Here is a 20,726-nt window from a genome sequence, read left to right on the forward strand (position 1 = left end):
TTCAGAGCCCCTGCAGAATCTGCAAGTTTCTTCAACTTTTTCTTAATAATTTGCAACGGGAAAGTTGCAGTTTTTATTTTACATAAATATTAACATATATTCCACAAACAGATTTTATTCAGATGATTTGAGTTATAGCTACCCGAAGCATCAATGACTGTTTGTACTGTAGCCCTTTCGGGTATAGGTTAGTCAAAAACCCTAAAAACATTAGTCTGTCCTGAGCAGTGAAGATGTTTTGACAAAAAACATCCACTGTACTGTACTGTACGGTTTCCCAGCATGCTCTGCACATATCACTACTTCCCCACTGTAGCAATAAATGTTTTTTTTATGTTGACCTGCACAGTTTTGCCACTTGTGGGACTCACACACAGCTATCACAAAAGGCTGGGAGCAGTCATTGATGCTCACATGACATTAAGAATGAAGGGGACATGAAAACTTACAAGTACAGCTGAAACTTATACCATTTCTTTCCAACACATTCACAGTCTTCGGAGTATCTCTGCTCTTCGCCGCAAGTTTCCGGCTAAACCCCATAGCAGAAACGTGACAGGAAACGCAAGTGCCCCGCACCATGCTCCACTAGCGGGTGCTGGCATTTGAAACTGGGCATTTAAACATGCAAAGATGACATGTTTGACACCTTGGAGTAATTTCATCTTGCGTGTGCCCTTTGGGGAGAAAATGTCATTCTGACACAGTGGATCAGGAGGAAGGAGAACAGAAGAGAAACAAGACTTCATATAAAGAATAAGAAGGTTACGCATTAAGCTGCAATCCTCTTGTCACATTTACAACGGCGTTCTCACTCTTATTAGCTGCAGGCTAAAGTGACAACAGGCATCTACTTCTATAGAAAATAATATTGTTTATATTATTTTAAGTGTTTAAAATTCTCCATTAAACAACATAAATAAGCTCTTCTGCCCATCCATGGAACTTCATAGTAATGAAAACGTATCTTACCTGTCAGCCCTTCTGAATGCAGGTGCCAGTGGGGTGATTTTTTTTCTTTTCAATTCTTAGTTGTTACGCGAAGACCGCTGCACCAGCAGAATTCTCACAGTGGGATCTGCAAATAAGATAAACGACAGAAGCTTTTTAGCTTAGTATGCTTGAATGTAACAAGCAGATATACGTGCACCATCTGAAACATCCGGTTTACAAACGGTGGTGTTAGCTGACTTGAGAAGGTCTTGAACAATGGGGAGACATCTGACCATATGTACTGCTCTCGGTCTCAACCCACACTGACTATGCCGACTAATGGCATTCCTGGGCAAACTACTGTCTCCTGCTGTTTCATTAATCGCTTGTGTCTTCCAGGCCTGCAAATGAGCTATACTGTTATGCCACGTGACCAAGGGATGCTGTCTTGGAAGCAATCCTAAACCACAGTATTTATTTTGTTCAGTATTTGTCTTGTCTATATAAAAGAAACAGTGACTGCTGGTCCAACAGCATCTTTCGCTTGTGTCTAATTTTACTGGCCATGCGATGAGCTGTTTTAAAGTATAAAAGAAGATGAGGCTGATTGTCTGGAAATGTAGTCATGTTTTATGGAGGTCGTATAGATAAAGAGGTGTTTTCAGTATATCCATGCAAGACTTTTAGGAGGAGTCATACATTACTGTTTATTTTCACCACAAATTGCAAAACAGATAATTGTGGGAAAAAGAAATGTATTACATTTTAAATGAATCACATACATTTAAGTGTTAACCTCACATATATGCATATATGCAAATTAACACCATTTCACAAGTCTAACTAACCAGCCTTCCCACCACCCTACAGTAAATCTTGTGTGATTGTGTTGGGTGGTCTATGTGCACCGCTTGCCGTTTGAGGCAAGAATATGAAATGAGATCATTACGGAGAGAAACAACTCCATGGCAAATATTTATTTCAATCAGCAGCTGAATGCGGAGGTTATCGATCAAAAGCCACCATCATGCCTACCGCTAACTTCCAATTGTGTGCCATTTTCCTGCATAGGGCAGGAAATGAATTTATGGGGCAACGCTTGGTTATGGATTAGAAGTATTTCTCAAACCTCAGGATTATGAAGATTAAAGCGCAATGCAATGAAAGAGACATTCAATCGCACGCCAGCAATCCCACTCGATAGGAAAGATTGATGGTTTCCTTCTGTGCTGGGATTTACATATCCTATATTTAAGAGTAATGGACTTATTTTACCATGAACTAGAACTGCTTGCATTAAAATTTGATGAAGAGTGGAGTTACAGCCATAAACTCAGCGTCCATTCACTACCCACCCAAGCAACTGACAATGACAAAGAAAGACAACATACAGTTTAGGAAAAAGACTACAATGACAAAAGATTACAACCTCTTTAATATATCCTTTGCTGTGGTTTATATGACATGTTTTGATGTCTAAAACCATACTCATATTTTCCAGTTTACAATTAAAATTAAAAAGTCACAACTGTTTTAAAACTCAAAGTCTAAATTATATAGCGGCACCCACTGCTTATTGGATGACCACAAAGGTCACGACACGGTGCCATCCACAGTAGAAAAAATAAGAAACAGGTTTCTTCCTTTTTTCAAATTTCATGCATTTATATCTTAAATATGACATATGCAATTATATTGTAAAATACTTGCTACTGTACGTTAATATAGCATACAGTACTGTATTACAGGGATTGTAGTCTGTGTGTGAGTTTAAAACAATGTTTATAATTTGTGGGATATGTTATTGTTAAAATTCTATTCTAGTAGCTCGATACTCTTACTATACAATTTCTGGCTGTTTCTTATTCCAGAATTAGGAGTTAGGATGTATTAGGATTCCTTCTTAAAGAAAACATAACTGAGAGCTCTATTAAGTCTCTTATGCTGCAAAAGAGCAACACCTGAGCAATAAATCATTTCTCTGGACAAGCCCTGAAAATCCAGGCACCGTTTCATTGTGGAAAAACATTTGTGTTATTGGGATGATGTGAAAGAGATACATCTTCTCTGAAAGCTTGTCTGAAGGACAAATAGAAATGGGAGTATGCCAGCGATAGAGAGAAGACCAGAGGAAGTGCAAGAGAGAATCTCTCTCTCTGGAGCTGTGAAGTTGATGGCCATCTCTGGAAGCTGTGAGCAGGTCTTCAGCACCAGGATCTCTGTGGCTTAAAGACCTTGAGAGGGATTTGGAGACAAACTGGAAACACCTGATGGATTCTCTACAAAAAAAACATGCCCACCACTGGTGGATAAAAGGGAGTCAGAGGGGAGACCCATAAGCCCACTACGCTCAGAAGAGGATACTCTCCCTCTTAACCACCCTACAGTATATATTCCTCCTCTGAACGAATCCTCTGACCATCAAATACTGCAGGACATGGCTGATGTTGATCTCCTGCCTTTGGTGTCTTGTGTGAACGGGTAATGAAAATGTCTCGCCTTTGAGAATTTTACAATTCCCGACAAGGGAGGTGGGCGTCAGAAACCAAATGTGCCTCTTGTAAATGACTTGTGAACGGTTCTTTCTTTCCTTTTGTCATACTTTCCTACTTCTCACCCACAAGCACGAGTAATCCACCATGTGTGGATTTGCAGGGCCGGGAGAGAGAGAGAAAGAGCGAGCTGCATGGAAATCAAGCAGGATTAATTGGAGCAGAGACCTAATGAGAATCCTCACAGGACCACACAATACCGGAGGAGCAAATGCTTTTAGCTACCTTACAAAAGAAGGTAGCAAGAAATTGGATAAAAAGAGAGGAAAACAAGAGCAAAAAAGAGAGTGAGTAGAAGGAAGAAAGTAAACAAAAAGGGGGTAGATGACCTCCTAAGTTTATGCTTTGGTTTCGATGCCTGAAAATGCTAACAGACAGCTTTCTCCAGGGCACTTAGACTATCTCTTTGTTCTGTATATTTAACATTTTGCTTCTATGTTTCAACATGACGCAAGGCTTCTTTTTCAGAGTACCGATTTCAGATGTCATTTGACATTTGTCAAACTATCATTTACCAAATAAACAAGTTCTTTCTTTGCTTCTCTGTCGCTTAAATCTTTTCCATCGCCAAGTTACTTTTGTTTACAGCACTAAAAAAAATGTTTTATCTCATGAAAGCTGAGTAACATTTGTGTTCTGTTAGTAAACAATAGACGTGCCCCCTCAATCTGTCTGCTTGAGAATTCTGTGTGTCTGCAGGCACGACTGCGATTGATTAAGAAAATTATCATCGAAAAGCATCAGGATTGAGGATTTGTGTTTCATTTTGGTTGTTAAGGCATTGTTGGTGAAAGCTTACACTAGCAGTCAGCTAAAAGATTAAGGGAGTTTGAAGGCAGTTAATGGAATTGTCTGCAGAGGCCTTTTTTTATATACATCTGAACTGCATTAGTAACATGAGAGCAACATTGTGGTGAGTCTAACTCCATTTGCTGTGAAATGCAAGGCACGCTTTTAGTCCAAGTAAGCAGAATGGTACACCTATGTTGTGTCTTTTATTTACAGGGTAATAGTTCTTGTTTGATGTAAATAGGCATTATTGTATTGGGTTCTGATGTGCTGCTGCGTGAGAGACAACAAACAGTGATTTTACACATATCTGTAAAAACTGACCGAATACAGTATGAGTTTCCCTAAAGGTAAATTAAGCTTGACCGTGTGAAACAGAAATATAAACTGACCATTAACTGGTGGTTAGTATGAAATGAGATAATAATATTGCAGTGGGTTCTTTAATGAATGTTAATCAGGCTTAATATTTTTTGGTGCATGTTTTGCTCAATTTAGAAGTAAACAAGAGATACGAGCAAAAAAAGAGGCTTGTTTACCTGGAGGCATGTCCATTGGAGCATGCAACAAAGTAAACAGCAGCGCGCACTTCATGGATAGTGCAACACGAAAGATTTAATAGAAAAACAACCTGCTAGACTTGAAACATTTGACAGTAAAGAAATAGTAGCAGAAAACTGGAGCTGTCCAGCAAATAATGTACATGCAAATAATGTATATACATTTATACATTATATACATACATTCAAGCTTATATTGATACAAAATGATTTAGATATCAAATAGTCCTATCACATTTGCAGCTGTAACGAGTGAGATACTGAAGAGATTATAGAATCCAAGTGCAGGTTGTTTATTAATAACCAAGCAGCAAACAATTCAAAGACAGCAGGCAAAACGGGGTCAAGGGCAGGAAGGTAAATCTGTAGACCATGAGACAGTCCAAAATATGACAAAACAATAGGGTGATCCAAAAGCAGTAATCCTATAAACAGGCAAATGGCCATAACAAGAAACATGGACATGAACATGGAACAATGGCTATAAACACTGGAACGCACAGTACACAGTAGAATAAATACATGCAATACTTCGCACCGCTATGCTGCAAACACATGACTTAAATACAAGGTGCATCCCAAATTGTGCACTTATGCACTATTATACGCCATTTTGTAGTAAGAATAGTGTGTGTAGTGCGTTCACATTGAAAATTGTCGAGAAACAAGTGCACTTTAATTGCCCGGTTGATGCACTTTTTCAACCGAAAATAAGAAGTGTGGAACCATGGACACTTCACGCACTCAACGGTCACAGTGCCATAGCTGTTTCCCAAATGACATACTATGCACTATGCACTCAACCATGCCGTGAATGAATTTTAGAAGGGTAGTGTCGTCCAAAATGGAATAACGTTACGAAACGGTTTTATTCTAACCGGAAGTATACCAGTTTCCCAGAGGAGCACAAATGACGCTGATAGCACGGCACAATGTGTGCGAGTATAAATCAATGTAGTTTTCATCTGTTTTGCCCAGCATTACTTTAGTCATCATCAGATTGAAGATTTGTAACTCTGCAGGAGAGTTTTGCTCGAGCTGCGTCTGATAGCCCTGTCTCCCTTTAGCGAAGTAAGCGAAACTGCAACCGTTAGGTGCGTGAAGTTCACAGTTCAACGTGAACGTAACACACATGTGTGCATACAGTAAGTGCATGATTTGGGAGCCACATACATTCATTTGGGACACAGCTATGGTTCAACAGGAAGCAGCAATGGAGCAAGTGACAGAACGTCCATTGTCCATAAGGGGAGAGGGGGAAGATGGGCAAATGCCAATTCCTTACAGCAGCACTGTTTAATAGTCCAAAGCATATTGGCTATTTTACCAAAAAACGGGTGAGTATAAAATATTAATATAGATTTACAAAACAATATTGCCACAGCTGTTTACCATTATATGACTAGACCAAAATGCATAAGTACTGTGGCAAAATCTCCAAGATGTTTGGAATAACCTGTAAAGCTATCGTACCATAAAAACTTTGAAGAGGACCGAGGACAAAAGCAATTTTAAAGGCAAAGGTTGATTTGATACAGTTGGAAGTTAATAGGTAAACCAAATATTTTTATGGCATTGTATTGGAATACATCCCCACTTTACGGTCCGATTTTTTCACAGTACAGTCCATGGTAAATTGCTCCAAGCATCTTGTAGATGCTACCCTATATAGATTTTATTTGTTCTAAATCCATTTGAACGTATATTAGTTTTACACATGTATTTGTTTTAACACAGGACAGACCTTTCTATACAAACACATAAAGTGTGTTATGTCTAATTAAATGGTTGCCAGGTTCTCTTGGCAACAGAACTGGGTATTAATGTTTCATGACATTAGTAATATTGTGTCAGAAGACATAACGGTAAAGATGATAAGTATTTGTTTGCATTTTGCCGGCTCCTTTTTTTTCCCAGTGGATTTGTACTACCTCCTGTCCTGTCAGATGCATGGAATTTCTTCATTAAGTAATGCTGGTGCTTCACCTCAAAGCTGTTTAAAAACTGTGTCTCTCCTTTTTGCATATTTTTCTCACGCTACACACATTAATAAAATGGACATTCTTAGAATCAATCCCTTCTCATATTCCCACGTTGTTGGCGGTTCGTGCTTTCACGCGTCAAGCAGCTGCATTGCACCAAGCTCTCTCCCTAACTGCCTAGATCTGTGCGGCTGTAACTTCAGAGACTGCATGTTTCAACATTTTCATTCTGTTTGCAGTGTATTACAGACAGGCTGATCCACACCATCATTGACTCGGTTGACTCATGCATACATGCTCAAATAATGCATACAAACCGACACAGGTGATCTCTGCTGACACACGCGTGGGGATGCTTTAGCACTGGAGCATTCATGGATAGCAACCCCCACCTATATATAGCACCGGTAAACTAATATCTGACATTAGAAAGCAAGGGTAGTAATTAGAAAACTCAGGTAATGACAAAGTGCACACATTCCCAGAAGAGCCAATCGTATCTCTGTCAGGCAAAGAAAGATCAGACGGTCATTTTGCTTGAAGCTTGTGACATCTGAATTCAAAATGTCACAAGCCTCTGCAGGGAGTTTTTATCTCTGAATCAGGGCTGTACACAGGGTCAGTTGAGTCCCTTAAAAACACCAGTCCACACAAAGTCAGACCCATACACATACTGTGCGCATAAAACAATCAATAAGAGAAAAAGGTGAACAAATATTTAGTTACTCAACTGACTGACATTCTTTAATAAATCCAGATAGCTCAAGTATTTGAGATTAAGTGTGATTTTCCAAATAACATCAACACACAGGAGATGTAAATAAGCCAGTAAAGGTTTATTCAGTTTTTAATCCTCCTGCTGTGTATGTTCTGTATGCTTTTTACTTGCAGCTGGTCCAATTAGTTTGAATATCAGATTTGCACATCATTATATGTGACATATAATGAACGCTTCCGGATTAAAACAACACCACGGCTGCAAGGTTAGAAATGCAACTCCAAAGAAATTGTTACAAATAACACACAATGCTTCCGATTTGCACCGAACATTTGCTAGATTTAGATGTTTTATATTAGATTATTCCCTACTTACTACATGCAGTCCCTCTGGAACCACATAATGTAAAATGTCTCGCTCAAAGCAAAACAGTGATGGATTTTTCAGCATAAAACTCTTCTTCACCACCTGCAATTCAGTTTAACCAAATGTAGAGTGTAATGTGAGTATTTATCAGCAGGCGCAATTCAATTTTAGAAAATTCCCCGGTGTAGGTTTTTAATATTGTTTAGACATAAAACAAGTTTATTTGTCTTGTTGTTCGAGCTCTTGAACTCTTACATGTGATATTTTTGTCCGACCCATGCATCCTTCTTCCCGTGGAATAATGTCGTCTCACAGTCCATGTGTGGGCAAGAGCTTGACCCAAGGGATCTTTCTGAAATCCATAACAGATTTTGTGATTATATTTTGAGCTCTGAATTGACCCACGGCAGCTCCGTTGAGTAACTCTGAGTTCCCCAGATGCTCTTTGTCTATCTATTGAAGACAATGAGGTTAACTGGAGGCTCTTGGTGTCTATCCAGCCATGTTTGAATGCAATGGAGAGTAAAATGTGAATAGTATTTTTTATTTAGTGCCTTAATGACCAATTTACTGGATTACACATTATTAAAGTGTCTCACAAACATCGCCAAACAGAAGTCCAAAAATAATGATGATTTGTCAAGATGCATGTCTAAGATGTAAAAGGTCAACAAATCCAGAGGTAGTTTACTAAACGGAATTTATTGTTGTAATAAAAAAAATTCTTAACCATCTGCAGTATTTGCTTTCAGCTTGCAATGTATTGGAACATCTGTTACGTGGTGAAGTAATCCTTAATGTTCGTAATGTCAGAAAAGGGAGGTCACGTCTACTAAAAGCTGAACTCTGAACAATCGTTCAGGTATACTAACAGCCTGCTTGTTTGTCAAGACAGTCACCACAAGCAGAGAGCCCAATACACTTGTTCAGGGAACAGCCATCACTCGAGAACTGGTGAAAGTGAGAGAGGTTCTTTCTCTTTTCCACTTTGAGTTTTTCATTCTAATCTGATCTAATCTTCATCAACATGCTGTCTTTCTACACAATGACAAGATCAATTTGTAGCATCAATTTTAAAACAAGTATGCAACAATATTGTGTTATATATTTATTGTAGATAAAATTGTTATGTTACATTGTTGCTCTTTATGAAAAGCAACATGATAGCTTACAATTGACAATTACTTACCGACTAAGACTGAATGCATTTCAAAGAGGATACGCTATGGTTATCAGAGGTATTTTTCGTTGGAAGCACTTTATTTATTTATTTTATATAAATTATGAAAATAAATAACTTTAATACTGCATAACTATATTTAAAAAACACAAAATTACAATCCATATTGAATTTCTTTTTTTTACCTTTTTATGTATATTATGATAAAATAATATATACTAGTATATTATGATATTTATTTCTGATACTTATCATAAAAAACTAAGTTAATATGCACAAAATAAATCTAAACACCAATCGAAAATAATATTTTATTTTAATTCATTCATTCATATTATTCAATATGTATTTATCTGTTTATTTGATTTTATTATAAAGAATTTATTGTTCCATTTTTTATTTTATTTTCATATCCCAATATGTATCCCCTATGTGCTTTATGGTTGCGGTTCATGCACAGTTCTTGAATAACATTTTGAACCTCATGTCAAAGAATCCCGAAAAATTCGCTTAGACTGCTCAGATCCTGTCGATGACTCAGTCCATCCTTATCCCAGGCAGGATAAGAAGAATGTTACTTCACTCCTGAAGCATTTGCATTTGACTGTGGTTTTGACACAATGACAGACAAGCACTCTGCCGCTCAACAGCTGATTGAATCTTCACTGCTCGTCACATACAACGTGTGTTGTTAGATCAATGACTGCTGACAGATAAGTGCAGACTGATTCATTGATTTCTTTCAAAGGCTGGGCATCCATCTTGAAGGTATAAATCTGTGAACCTTTCTTTAGATGGTACTTGCTGTGGAGATAGGCTGATTGAGAATATGTTTGGTGCATACATCACCCTGACAAATTTTTAAAGCAGTGTCTCTAAAATTGTTATCTGTGGAGGATTTCAAATGGATTTTGGAGATAACTGGGTGATATAAAAGATTTAAATAAATCCATAAAATAATTTTAATTGACCAAACGAATTCTGATGAATTCTTAAGTCTAAACGAATTGATATTTCAAAAGATAAAATATAAACTTCAGGCAATTGACTTTGGTTTTTTGGAAATTTCCCCCAAATTTGACATCTTAGGTGGTCTGCAAATCTTTGTTTTGTATTTGGAGTGGCTGGTATAAACTGGTATAAAGTGGTGCTGAAGTCCATCTAGCACAAAGCATATTTATATTCACTACCTTAACCACACAAGACAGGCCGACAGGACAACAGACTCCCTGAGCCAGTAGTCATGTTCTAGCCCTTTGGCCTTTAGTCTTCTTCTGTTTTGGTTCCCATAATTCCACCTTCAGCTTCATGCTATGTAGTCCATCTGACAATTATGCAAATTGCGAGGAAAACCAGGCAAAAAGAACTGAGGAATCCATAATCGGGGGGATTTTATCTGCCTGTGTGCAGGAAAGACCAGGCAGGTGATAATGATGATTAAGGCCGCGCCTCACCCGGCCCGCCGAACCTGTGGTGGAACTTAATGGGGTGAAAAGCTTACTTTGGGGCCGGAGCAAATTACGGGCCTGACAATCAATAGGGTTAGTGAATGAAACCTAATGGCCTCTGCCTCACTTCTTATAATAAAAGTGAAGAAATGCATCGATTTGCCCCCTCACAGGTGTTTTTTTCCTCCTCTTATTGATTTCAATTAACAGACCATTTGCTGAAACTTGAAAGGGCAAAACGTGTTGTATACATGCCAATTCCGCACTGCTCGAGAGAGAGTTTTAGTAGCGGTGTATTACATTGTTAGCAAAAGTTCTGATTTCTATTTGCTGTCATGCAAAGCATGATGAGTGTAGTCCCAGAGGAAAATTGAATTGCTCAGCGGTTGCTCTTGAATAGCTTAAGAGACCTCATAGAGTTCTCAGTTATGTTTTATAAAAATATTGGATGCTGTATCACTGAGGTGCTGCGTTTTAAATCCGCTATGATAAAGCGTCATTAGGCTAATAAAATTGTTCTAAAGTCAAAGGCTGTCACAAACAAACTCGACACATTTTTCTGTTGTTTGATCTATTAGTGCACATGACACTTTCAGTTGGCTGTAAAGTTTGGTTTGTCCACACTTTAGGCGCATCTTTGCCGCATTGAGATGAAAAAATATAGTTTGAGGCGCACTTCCGCGCAAGTTGAAAATGTAATTTTTTTTGCATTAGGCTACTCATGCGAAAATAACATACTTTTCCCGCCAGTAATAAAGAGCGTGGAACACGATTGCCAGCATTATTTATTTTCGTGTGAGTGACGCGAAAACTCTTTGGGCGGATTCATAGCTCTAGTTGTACATTTTCAACCTGCACGGAAGAACTCCTCAAACTCCGTTTCGTGTCATTCGCACTGCCTGCCACAAGTTGGCGTCTATGCGCGTCCTTGCATTGACTTTGTATGTAACACAGTTCAAGGGTGCTGTAGAGTTCCACCTGCTGCTCTTTAACTGCTCCGCTACCACGGACCTCACGCTTTAAAAATGAAAACTGTTTATTTGTATTTAGATACTATATATTTAGACGCTATTTTGCGGCAGTCCTGCAATTCTCCCACAGTGTCTTACTTCCCTATACACCCATCAAATCTTGTTACAAAACGTTTCCTAGCTTTTATTTTATGTATTAATAACGTCACCGAGCAGTCAAAGCGACTTTTGTCACATAATAGACGACCTCAAAAATCTAAGGGCGTTCAACCGCTATGCAACCTGAACTAAAAAGAAAACTTGCCCATTTCACAAGGTTGCAATTTTGAATGAATTCATATGATGTAAATTGTACAAAAATGTAAAATACTTATAAATACAGAACTATTTAGTGAACTAACGCCAAATCTGGTTTGTGTTACAACAAATGTCAAAACAATATAATCGTACTTGCATATAAAAGCTACAGAATAAAGAATATTAGCTTAGCATAAATAATAACAATAATTTCAATCTGTGCGTTTTTGACAAGACGCCATTGGATTTCTTCACAGGGGCTTCGGTTGTTCAGGTTTATTTCATGCATGTGTCATGTCACTCTCCATCAAGCTACACAGCCGGTGGAAAAACAGACCTCATGTGACAACCTCCGTCCATCTTATTATGACATAATCAAAGCAAAACGAAGCTAAATGAATGGACATGCTACCAAACAAGAAGAGACTGTTCCTGTCCCTCAAATTCCATCTAAAGTCTATGAGAGGCTTATAGACGTAACCTACACTAAAAACCAGTTTTACTGAGTGACACATTATGGAGTGTTTGGAATGTATTTAAAAATACATTAGAGCGGGATTCATGTGTCTGGAGACAGGCCAGCGGGAGCAGACAGAGAGAGGGCCTGAGCCGTTACATTAAATGTAATTTTCCTTATTTGCAAATACAATGGTTCATGCCTCACTTTCAACGCACTTTACTGCTTCCTCTACCCATTGTCTTAATAATGGTTTTGGAACAATTCATGTGAGCTTTCCCATATATTTCCATCTCTTTCTTCAAAACATTTATTTTCAACAGCCCATCACTCCTATTGTAGAACTCCATTTTAAATGTTTTTTTAGTCTGCAATGTATTTTCAAGGATTTAGACAGAATGGTTCACTTGGCAGTGCCAACAACCATAAACAATGGCCTCCTACTGTGCCAGGCTCTGGGCGACAACAGATAATAACACACGTTCAGAATATTTGGATGTCTGAGCAGCAGTCGTACTGACATAAAAGAGAACAACAGCAGACAATCGCTCTGAATGTAAGGAACCTGAAATTCTTGATCGAGAAGAAGTAATTAAACTCTCTCTCTCTTATTAAGCACAGGGAGGGGGTGTGGGACACACAGCGAGCAGAAACTGTAATCGTCAAATCCACAGACTCCCCAGAGGTAAGGTCATCCTGTTTGGGCCCTGAAGACAGCGTGGGTTTAAAAGGCTTTCCTGCTGTGACCTTACTGCAAAGAAAGATGGCTGCCACAAAAGGCTCCGAGATGGGAGAGGGACTTCAAATCTCTTGAAGTTCAAGAGATAGCAGGAAGCTTTTCAAAGCCACAAGTGCACACAAACAAACACACGCCTCTCTTTACATTTAGGCATTCATTCAACGTATTGTAAATCACTGTGGTATGCTTGGAAAAAACAACACCCACATATCTGGAAAGTGAGTTGATGAAGTAAGTTATGCACATATAAGATGCTCTTTAGACCTTTTAATCGTATTTTACTTGGCAATAAACACGTGCACAATTCCACTCTGTGAACGCTAGAATGAATTAAAGCACACATAAGAGGAAACATCTAAATGTTTGTAATATTTGCAATAGAGGTCTTCACGGAGGCCAGACCCGGGACCCATACGGTTCGGGTCTATATTTTAACTGGTTAGCCGGGTCTGGTCCAAATCCTCGATTGGCTCTTTTATTTAGAAGGCGGGACTTATTCCACCATTGCACGCATTTCAATTTATCCCATTCCATGTTTATATTGATATAAATTAAGCGTCTTGTTATATCTTACATTGTTGTTCAGACTCGGCTCAAATAGAGCAAATAGAAAATAGCAAAGTAATGCTGCTCGTTTTATCAGCAAGAATGGAATAACATGGATACCAAATAAGCAATGAGGATGCATCACAATCCGGTACGAGGGAGTAAGGTATGTAGGTAAGACAAAAAGGTTTTTTTTTTTTTGTTGCAAAACAGATGGAAAATGTTTCTATCAGCCACAAGATATGACAAAACAGATTTGATTTGTGGCCAAGTAGTTTTAAAAGAGATGTGCTCATTAACCTGTCCAGCTTCTGTTTATTTTTTTGAATCGGGGAAAGGAAGGCTGGTACCATTCAATTTAGCAAGTTAAATGAAAACAATGAAAATGAATGTATAGAGAAATGTGTATGTCTAGTTAGATGTAGATTCCTTAACATTTCCTGGAGGGCTCTTTACAGTCTTACAAATATCGTCCCCATGAAATAAAAACTGCAATTTTACACTTTTAGTATGAATTTGTTCCAAAACACTGAAAGAATTAGCTTTTTATATACACGCTATAAATGCTGGGATGTTTTAACCCATTGATGGGTCAAATCTAATCAATCTAATAGGCTGGTTTGTCCCTTTTTGACCCAGCGCTGGGATGAAAGTAACCGTGCGTTTCTTTTTAGAGTGATATGCATACAAACTTACAGTATTTCACTTCCATCAATATAGATCAACGATTTTAATGACATCACTGTGCAGATCAGCTTCTTGAAGAAAATGACAGGCTGTGAGGTAAACGAAATGGGGATAAATCCAGCTATAGGTCAATCACAGACAAAATTTACTGACCCAACAATGGGTTACAACAACCCAGCATTTTAGGTTAAAACCCAACGGTTGTGTTCTTCCCTTTTCACACCATGCTGGGTTTAAAATAACCCAGCAAATTTTAGAGTGCATTTCAATGGAAATGATGTCACTTCTTCAAAAAATCAGAGCATTTCAAGCGACTTCGGTGTGTCTTTAAAAACCTTATTGGTTGGTAGTCAACAAAACAATTTAGCCCTCGGATGATCAGCTCCTAAATTGACAACAAAAGCGTGCACAAGCAATTTTATCCCAATTATTGCATTTACTTAATTTAGTCTCAAACCACGAAAAACCACCAAAGAAATCATCAATGTTTGAAACCGTTGGGATTAGAAATGTATGTTACCAAGGCTAGCAATCGATCAACCTAATAAGGTGGCTAGCAATTGTATACGGTTCTTGACGGTTTCAAGCGTTTCCAAACAAGGCGATCATGTGTGGCTGCAACTGTATAAAACTGCATTTTGTTTGTTTTTACATTCAGAATTGTGGCTTGTCAAAGAATCACCCCCTCATAGGATCTCTCTTAACGGTTAATGTAAGGGTTCCCACTGGGCCTGTCAAGACATATATTGATTTAGCCCTAAAGTTGTTTTAACCACCACAACAACCATTACTGTAGCACAGCGTTGTGTTTGCCCAATCTGATCTCTTAGGAAAACAAAACTTTTTACGAAATTGTGATGTTGCATGAATCTGTACAAAGTAAAACATACTTTGACTGAAAAATGTTTGACTATTAGAAAAAAAGCTAAACCTAATGTAACCGGGTGAAAAGTAGATTAAAGATAAAATGCACAAATATGATCTTACAAATTTGTATGAATTTGCCATGTCGTAAATAGGTTTGCCATTTTTTGTTTGTTTTGTAAATTGTCATGAGATTGTGTTGGTCTGCCTTACAAAAAAGACCAGAATAAATCAGCCTGCAACAGTGTGAATGTTTGACAGCTTTAAGATGGATAATTTAGCAGGGTTGCTAAAATTAAATTCAGATTTTAAAATGCTTCTGACTTTATGATCAAATTAAATGCTGGTACCTTTCTGGACCTTCTTTAAACTGAAAATCTGAAGCATGAAAAGAATAGACAGAGACTAAGCTTGCATAAATGTAATTACAATGAATCACAATGCACCCAAAATTTGAATGTTGATGCTCTTCACAGCCTGCAGAAAACAATTCATGAGCAGATTGACAGTGGCAGTATATACAAAACTAGATTGATTATTTTTAAATGACAGAAATCTATAAAAATTAAAAGAATACCACTGATCACAAAAATAAGTTGAATAAAATGAAGGAAAGAGAGTGCCAGTCTGGGCAAAATAACACTTTGTTTCAGCAACACCTTTTCACCTCCACTTCATTACTTTCATGACTTTTGATGTCACCTCTTGTGGGTGAGGCCTCGTCTCTTGTTGCAAAGATAGCAATGCATGCCATTTCTTATGTCATCTTAATTCAATTCTATACCAAGAATTAAATACCAGGACTGCGATTTAATATGAGGTAAACATCTGTGCCCAAAGTGGCTGACCTGCATCCCCCCGCCCTTCTCTCAGCCAAAAGAACTGCATCTTGGATGAAAGAAAGCACCTTTAACCTTGTAAGCGAAACAAGCACCCTGTCTTGTTGGGCACAAATTGGGCTCTGATGCGACCTGTTTAAGGTTGTAGGTATTCTCTACTGTCACAACCTTATGACCCGGCCTTTTGCAGCGATGATGGCTGCCGCAGAATCCAAATCTGCTCAGGCTGATGCCGTCTTCAGGGGACTTTATGCAGTTTAAAGCGAGAGCAGTTTATAGGATTAGTCCCCCTAAAAGCAATTAGCGAGATTGATCTGGGATGAGCATGCTTCAAGGGAAGAGAACTGCACACACTGTGCACGGAGGAGAGCTAATTATTTCTAAATTATGGACAGACTCAACATGGATGACTTGAATGGCACTCTGGTGGAAAAAAGAATTTACACCCGTGCTGACCCTGTAGTGACCCCGATGTGTTTACTTTTATTGAAAAGAAATGAGAGAGAAGGAGGGAGGGAGGCGGCAGGCAACGATGAACCTGGCAGGTAATTGCTGTTGGTGATCAGGGATGCGTAGAGACGGCAGGTGCCCTTTGGCATTCCAACTGTGCCGGTCGAGTTCAGCAGTCAAACACTCAGCGAGTGTGAAGACGAAGTCAAACTAATTACTTCAGCTCGCTTGGCCTTGCACATAAATGAACATGTGCATACCATGAACACACACACAACCCAATATCAGACATCACGAAAACCAGGTTTAAGTGAGCATAACCCCATTGCGTAAAATGAATGTTCCATGCTTATACAAATTATTTTATAATAAACCCACGTTGCAAAATATTCCCTGGTGTTCACTAGCTTACCCTTTACACTTTACTGTATACAAAGTTATTTTGCTGCTGTGACCAGAATGTTATTTCCTTAATTACCTTATCAAAACATCACACGTGTAAAATGTGATGTTTTTTCAGTCCGGCTCAGTCGTCAACAAGACGGTGCCTGAAGGCCTGGGGAATTATGGGTAATATGCAATGCTGAGACAATTTCATTACAGCAGCTCTCTCATCCATAACAGTGCTGGAATAAATGGATCAAACGCTGCGATCCTCACTGTCAACTACAACTAGGCTGCCATGACAAATTATATGTGTTCCAGATGCATGTATCAAAGTCACATGGCTGGAACATCATGTTATTCTGAATAACAATTAGGACGCAAACAATCATGTTTGTGTATTGTTTCATGAGAGTTGTGTTTTGTGTTGTTCTTTCACGTTCTATTTCTAGGGACGTTGCTCTGTGGTTACGCAATATGCATGACGGACGTTGGAGGCAAACGTGTTTGTCATATTTTGACACTGTTAACATTAGCCATCCTCAAAATTGAGAGATACGTTTTTATACTTTGCTCCCTTACTGCCTAGAAAAAAAAGAGTTATAAAAATCCCAGCTCTATCAGCCACTAAGCTTTATTCTGGTTACTATGTATGTAACATTTTGTAAGTAAGTTGGTTACTAATGGGAGGTGTTTGGATGTCTCAGGGAGGAGTCTTTTCTTCAAAACACCAGGTTAACCACCCCCCCACCCCCACCAACAACATCCCTGCGAGTCACATCAATACAGAAGCCAATGAGACATGGAATAATGGCTGTCTGTTTGAGCAAGCAGACAGCTGCCTGCGATGACCATATGTCTTGTTTAAAACACCATGCTCGGTGCCCTCTGAGTTAATCGAAGGCGCTGCCTCTTGCTTTCTCTCCTGTCAACAAGAACGTGAGCGTGTGGCCCACTAGGTAGTTACAGATACATCAGTCTAAACGTCTATAAATACTGGACATTTTCATGTCGCATGGAATCACTATTGCCGTGGGAACCACGTGTTGGTCAATACTGGTTTGGATCATAATGTTGCAATGTTGTGTGTTTGTTTTCGCTAAATGAATTGTTGTCACTCTAAACAGAAACAAATGAGGCAACGACAATTACATTGAATAGAATGTTGGGCATTTTTAGTAATTAAATGTTCTACAGGAGTTTTCACAGTTTACATAGATGATCTTAGCATATAAAGACAGAATGAAGTTAATTAAAAAAATATTAAAAGGGAAACTGACAAAAACTGAAATACTAAACAAAGATATATCAATATAATTTTTGTGGTGTTGGAACACTTTCTACTTTGCCCAGAATCACTAATCATAATAATAATATTTTTCAAGTCTTCTAATAAAATCACTATTTATTTATTTATTCATTAGTTTATTTATAAAATTAACACAAATACTAAAACAGAGGTAAAAACAAACTAAGGTATATCATTGTAAAACCATCAGAAGAAAGTTAAAACTAAAAATCTCTTTCTTAAGGCATCCCAACACAGCAATTTTCTTTTATCTCATGTTTATGCAAGGTGAGTCCCTGTCAACAAGAGTCATGGCCAAAAAGAATGTTTTAAGTTTGCTGACTGCGGTTAATTTTAATTCTGGGTAAATATGTATTAACCTCTGCAGAATTTGTTATAGACTCACTGAGACTCCCTCCACCTTCAAACGGATATCTCTGCTTTGCCAGCAATGAACTCTTACACAAACACAATTAGGTTCCAGTTTTCCCTACTCTATCAGTAACCCAAGACCGACGCCATGTAGCCATGAAAAGATGCATTAGTGCTTATCATGTTGAAAATTCTGATCCTTTCCCTACCCTTCCCCATGAACTTGGACCTGTCAATCAAACATTGAGTGCATTACATGTTTTTATTACCATCCCAACAAACTGATATTTGAAAGTGGAGGGGTGCTCAAGAGAGAAGAGCTGTACAGAGAAAGAGTGACAATTCAACAAAGAGAGAGTTTAACTTTGACGTTTCTAAGGGAAAGAAATTCTGAAAATAAGTCATTATTGGTTAGCTTCAACTACTAGTTTAATAAATAAACAGCGTGAGACAGTGATAACTCAGAGATATAAGTCACCTGGGTTCTTGTACACAGCAGGTCGCAATTTATCCCATCACAATCTTCATAGTAAACATCAAAATTACTTAATTCGCGAATGGAAGCATGTCAGAACACGGATATTGATAGAATCTGCAAGCAGATTCTAGTGTGACATTTGATTCTTGGCCTCTCACGGTACGCACAGCCACATGTTGACCATCGGATTCAATTGATGGTCTGTGAGATGAATGTACATAGTCAGTAGCGGTTTAAGGCACGAACCGGGCGGCATTTTTTCATGTCACATGGGGGGCGGCACCGGCACGAGCAGTAAAAAATAAAACTCTGGGCCGCCGCGAAGCGGTTTTCTATTATCTATCATTCATTCATTGTGTGGGGAATTGGCAAATTTGCGCCCCCGTGTGTGTGAAGGGGAAAGGGGAGGGGCGCACGCAGGGGATAGTTCACCTCTAGGTGTTCACACCGAACGCCAATGAAGCGTTAAGCGCGAGTGATTTACATGTTAAGTCAATTCAAAGACGCAATGACCTTGTGGTGTGATTCGCACAAATGAGGCGATTGAGTGTTCGCGTGATTCGCGCGAGTTGAAAAATCTGAACTTTGGTGAAAATTCGCGCTGCCCATCAGGAGCTTTCTCTAGTTGGGCCGTGATTATTTACATATACATTTAGTCATTTAGCAGACGCGCTTTTATCCAAAGCGACTTACAAAGAGTTTGAGGAGCAATAAGCGATAGCCTGTCAGTTTCAACAAAAGCTACACCACTACCTGTTGAGAGAAGAGTGTTAATGTACGTTTTTTTTATTTATTTTTATTTGTCTGTCAGGTATTCGCCGAAGATGTGTGTTATTTGGAAGAAATTATTATGATTAAGCGAGCTCAGAAGCCCCTCCCATGACGCAAATTCAATTAGTGGGCTAAAGTCGGTCACACACCACCTCGACTTTCTTCCAAATAACGCACATTTTATCCATAATGCAATGAATACAGGCCTATAGTTCCTGCACATTTTTGTTTTTCTTAATTGTGTGAAATGGCTAATAAAAAATAAGTAATACAAAACGATTATGGCCGTGACCTGTTTCCTGAGTGACAGTGTTTGGGGACAGGGGACATCTATTGATTGTCGAGTGCCAAATAAACGGAGATGGACAGGAGAAGGTCAAAGCCATCAGGTGAACAAAAAAAGGATTTGTGCAATTGAGAAATATAATTTTCTCTTTCACTTATGTTTTTATAAAAAATATGACGGTTTGTCATCATTTTATGTGTGTGTTTTATTTTTATTTATACATTTTTCGGGGGGGGGGGCTGGGGTTGCTCAAAGGTGGTCTCGCCCGGGGTGCAATTCAATGTAGAACCGCCACTGTATATAGTAGATTATATAAGGATCATATATAATAAACGGTTATGTAAAATCAATTTTGACGTATTACTCTGTCAGCAAGTGCCATCAATCGCCACCTTCATCTCTTACATCTTCTAGAGAAGAAATGTTCCCGTTCCCCTGTGAGCTTTCCCTTTAAACCCGAGCCATCAGACAAATGTATTTAATAAAGGAAGGAGTTCATTATAATCATCATTTTTTTGTTGCTTCTCATAAATTTCTTGTTCAGGGTAAAGTATCAGCTCTCTCTCAGAGTTTGAGGGAAGAAAAGGGTTTAAACCCAGATTTAGATGTTCATGCATGTTCATAAATAATATAGCATGAGAAGCATATGAGATGGGAAGAACTGCGAAAATGACCGGCAAAGCTCCCTTAATTTCGCTGTCTTTCAATGCATAGGGGTACACTGGGTGCCCCCTACTATATCTATGCTTATTGATTTCAAGCATTACCG

The 20,726-nt window shown here is 38.5% G+C and overlaps 1 protein-coding gene across 2 annotated transcripts in view; it reads right to left on the minus strand.

Moving 5' to 3' along the window:
• The window catches only part of lingo2 (leucine rich repeat and Ig domain containing 2), a 190,232-nt gene that overhangs the window by 122,251 nt on the left and 47,255 nt on the right, over positions 1 to 20,726 (minus strand). For both annotated transcript variants that reach the window (XM_079479367.1, XM_079479366.1), the window contains exon 3: positions 973 to 1,078. The gene's annotated coding sequence lies outside the window, so the exon portion shown is untranslated. The remainder of the gene's footprint in view (positions 1 to 972; positions 1,079 to 20,726) is intronic.

This window comes from Barbatula barbatula (genome assembly GCF_947034865.1).
Source record: "Barbatula barbatula genome assembly, chromosome: 18".
Classification (NCBI taxonomy): domain Eukaryota; kingdom Metazoa; phylum Chordata; class Actinopteri; order Cypriniformes; family Nemacheilidae; genus Barbatula; species Barbatula barbatula.